We start from the raw sequence: 4,703 nt of genomic DNA on the forward strand, positions 1-4,703 counted from the left end.
GCGTTGGTGGCACCCTGGCCCGCCTGCGCCGGCGTCTTCCGCGGCGGCAGAACCTCCCGTGGCGGCCGACAGGGGGCACCCTGCGGCACAACGCCGTTCGGCACCGCCCAAGCCACCTGGGAGCTCCGCGTGGCCGTCTCCCTCGCCAGCGCACGCCTGCAGCACCGTCGTCGTGGCCTGGCACGCTCAGGGCGCGCTCTCTGCCGCTGATGTGCCGTACGGCCGTTCCGTTGGGGACAGGCCGTAACCGCCCCTGCCTCGCCGTGAATCGCCGCCGGCGACCACCGCAGCTCTCGGGCGCCGACGAGCCCCGTCTCCCTCGTTTGAATATTCAAACCTGATGAGTGGGACCCGCCCGTCAGTCTCTCTGTTCTTTTTTTTGAACCATTTTCTGAAAGCGTATTCTGGCAAATGCGCTTTCTAATCCGAATCGTTTTCTGGACTTTTCTGCTCAGCCCCCTGAGAGTTTTCTATTTCGTTACAGAAAGCTTCCTGAATTAAAACCCTTATGACTTTTAAACAGAGAAGGATTTTTGTTTGATTCTTTTTCTGTCCTCTTTAAAATTTTATCTAGTTTTTTATCAGATTTATTTGAGAAATATTTGGAATACTTTTGTGCACCTCGCGGTATTTACATTACGTACGTATTTTTCTTATACCGTAGATACCGGAGGAGGTGACGGAGCTGCGAACTTCACCCAGTTAGACTCCGACTACTCCGAACCAGGCAAGCATGTTTGAACTCTTGATATGATGAGTGGTTGTTGCATGTTTGCATTTAGTAGTATCATGGCATGTTTATGAACATTTCGTTAAATGTTATAATTCATGCAAAGGTGAAGCAAGTGAGTTTTGGAAATCCATATGTTGTTGGATATAAGTTTGCATGGCCATGTGATGGCATGAGAATGGGTAAGATGGCATTTTAGTCTTATGCCAGTCTATTTGACTTCAGTGTCAACGTGAATCATGTCACATTCCCAGTCATTTCCTTTCCTGTACTACCACATGTTTTCCGCAAGGAATATGGCTTAGTAAGTTGCAAACCGTTTTCCTGGTACACACCAAATAGAGAGGCCGGGATGAGGGTTCCATGGCCCTGGAATAAAGCCCGTCATCCGGTCAAGGGGCATGGGTGTTTCCGGTTGGGACCGAGAGGGGGGCACCCCTTAGAGCGCGCGTACAGAAATTTGATCCCATGCTATTCGAGGTTGTGACCTCCCCGTCTCAAAGTTTTTCTTGGACGTTGTCAAGGGTGATTCCTGGCATCGTGAGGTGGAATGGGTGTGTACTGGTTAGATGTGTTTCTACCGAAATACCGTAAATGGAACTAGTCATTCGTGACTACAGAAATCCGTTGGCTGTGGGCAGTTAGTACAAACTCTGCAGAGTCAAAAATCCCTTGAACCATCTTGTACATGTCCAAGTACTGTGATCATCTTATCTCGTCAAATGTCAGTCTCAGTGACAAAACTCCGGTGAACTACATGAGTGTTAAGTCCGGTTAAAAGTTTATTCTTATGGATGGACTAACTTGTTATTTATTTTTGATATAAGTCCTTTCTGTGATGTCGCTTAGACGTCCGACTGTGGCACACCGTTATTTATTTTTGATATAAGCCCTTTCTGTGATGTCGCTCAGACGTCCGACTGTGGCACACCTGTTATTTACTTTTGATATAAGCCCTTTCTGTGATGTCGCTCAGACGTCCGACTGTGGCACACCTGTTATTTACTTTTGATATAAGCCCTTTCTGTGATGTCGCTCAGACGTCCGACTGTGGCACACCTGTTATTTACTTTTGATATAAGCCCTTTCTATGATGTCGCTCAGACGTCCGACTGTGGCACGCTTGTTATTTACTTTTGATATAAGCCCTTTTTGCGATGTCGCTCAGACGTCCGACTGTGGCACGCTTGTTTTTTACTTTTCAATATAAGCCCTTTATGCGGTGTCTCCTAGACGCACGACTGCGGCACGATTTTCATTTGTTTACCTTTCGATGCGTCGCTCCAGACACCCGATCGGTTTTCACTTGTTTGTTTTACTTACCTTGTCGTGCATTTTTATTATTTGGATGAGCATCATTATTTTTGCTCATGACGCATTCATACATGCATTTATTATATCTTTTGTCCGAACTGTCTTGCGAGTACTTTCAAAGTACTCATCTGGCTTGTTGATTTGGCCAGATGTTGATGAAGGCGATCTCATGGATGAAGAGTTCGATAGCGAGTCCGACGCCTAGAGGAATCCCAGTCAGTCCCGTGCGATCTTGGATTTGGTCACTGTATTATATCCGCTTCCGCTACCCCAGAAATAAATTCATCGAGCCTCACCTCGACGCTCGATGAGCTGCCAGTTAGGAGTCAAGTTATCCACCACCACTTTTATCTCGAGCTAGTAGCATGTCGCCACACCCCTGTGTCATAACCGCCCTTATGTATGATATTGGCGTGTTTGTAATAATTGTTGAGAAGCCTCAGCTCAACCCTGTAATATATTTAATGCTACTGGTCCTCTGTATTTCAAGTATTTGTCTACCAGTGAGGATAACTCTTCCTATACTGGGATCAAAAGATCGATTTTCTCAATAAGTATTTTATTGAAAAACCGGTCGTGACAAACTTGGTACCAGAGCCAGGCTGACTGTAGGAAGCCACTAGGTGCGATCGCTAATTGGTTATTAGCATGATAGAGTTTATCCATGTTTTTGCAGATGTAGTCATTTTTCTGACAGTCAGCATAAAATTTATGATCTAATCGTTCAGAATTTTTGCCTACTTTTGTAGATGGCTGGCAACGACTGTGAGTCACAGATGTTCGCCAACGTGCCTGAGGGGTTCGTCAAGCTCCTCTCCTACGTCGTTCAGGTCGCAATGGGGCCGTTAGTGCGCCCAGTCTTCACACTCTACCCATACAAGATCAACGACAATCTGACCATGCACCAGGCCGCGGTGCAATTCAAGGGAGGGCGTGCCGAGATACGCCGCTTCCGGTTCTTGGGGAGAGCCATGCCTACAGAGAAGCATGCTATGCAGATGGCTGCCCGTGAGGCGATAGCTCGTCTCCGGGATGTTCTTCCTGCAATGAAGACCCGTCACTACCGCTACCTCCCATGCCACGTGCCTTACACCTGTCACTACTCATTCGCTTGCCCCAGAGGAGAGCGAGACGAGGCCTTTGAGATGCTTGTCGAGTACCTCTGAGCTCTGGAGGCAGCCTTCGACAGCATGGTGGACGACCTTGTTGCTGCCCGCATGGACTCAGTCCATGGCTGTGCCGCCAACAGGAGGGAACTCCTGCACACCGCTCCACCGCTGACTTTCATCTCGTCCTTAGCATCTCATTCACCTACCATTCTCGCCACTGCTCGTCGTCTGCCTACCACCGAGGAGTTCAACCAAGTTATTGCACCCACTCATGTTCGCTCTGCACCACTTATTGCGCCCACTCCTATTCGTGCTACTTCACTTATTGCGCCCACTCATATTCATGTTACTCCGCCTATGGCACCCGCTCCATCAGCTCGGCACGGCGCTTCTCGTATGGAACCTATTAGCGAGGAGGAAGTTGAGTCCCCCGCCTCACTGCGCCTCACCCTCGGCAGGCCAAGGGAGATCCTCACCATCTCCGACTGAGTACGCTTAGCCGCCATGCGATGCATCGACTTGTGTGATATGTTTATATGTACATAGGTTGTGAGAAGTAGCTTGTTTGCGCATCATGTAGGGTCTGGAGAAGTGCACTAGTCTCAATAACATGTCAAGATTATGTACGCATATCCTGAGTGATGTATTGTATAATTACTGCCTGCATGTAAGATATGTAATAGTCCTTCTTCGTGCGCAAATCGTGTATTTTCCTTGGAGTTTTAAAAATTTCCGTATGTGTGATTTTATTGACTTTTGCGACTCTCTTTCTTGTCTTACGAGTTTCACAAAATATATTTCCAAAGTGAAAGATGTCTCGTCGTTGGACGCGCTCCATGCCAAATCAGCCCGAAGAAAATTATGGCACACCACCAAACCACAATTTCACTTAGGGACAGACAAGTCAACAGGACAGTGAAACAACATTTACCCAAGTGTGTCGTCTTTATGAACAGAGTCAGCAACAACATCAGGAAATGATGAACCAATTCATCAATATGGGAAATCACCGTGGACAGTATCAGCAGCAATCCAAGTTATCTGAGTTACAGAAGACGCGTCCCCCAACATTTTCTCATACTGACAAACCTCTTGAGGCCGACGACTGGCTTCGAGACATGGAGAGAAAATTAGTTATTGCACAGTGTTCAGACCGTGAGAAAGTACTATATGCACCGCATTATCTCACGGGAGCAGCTGCATCGTGGTGGGAAAATTTCCTATACATGCACCCCAACAAAAATGAAATAACCTGGGGGGATTTCAAAGAAGGTTTTCGTGGGGCACACATTCCTAAAAGTGTTATGAAGATCAAGAAGAGAGAATTTGATGACCTCAAACAAAGGACCATGACAGTGTCAGAATACAACAGCCAATTTACTCTGCTGTCTCGCTACGCCAATGAAGAGCGTATGACTGAAAGCAAGAAGATGAAAAAATTCTTGGAAGGCCTAGCACCCGCGCTTAAATGCCAGCTGGTCGTGCACACCTTCCCAGATTTTAAAACACTGGTGGATAAGGCTATTACCTTGGAAAATGAGAGACACAGC

The sequence above is a fragment of the Triticum dicoccoides genome, chromosome 3B (assembly GCF_002162155.2).
Source record: "Triticum dicoccoides isolate Atlit2015 ecotype Zavitan chromosome 3B, WEW_v2.0, whole genome shotgun sequence".
Classification (NCBI taxonomy): Eukaryota; Viridiplantae; Streptophyta; class Magnoliopsida; order Poales; family Poaceae; genus Triticum; species Triticum dicoccoides.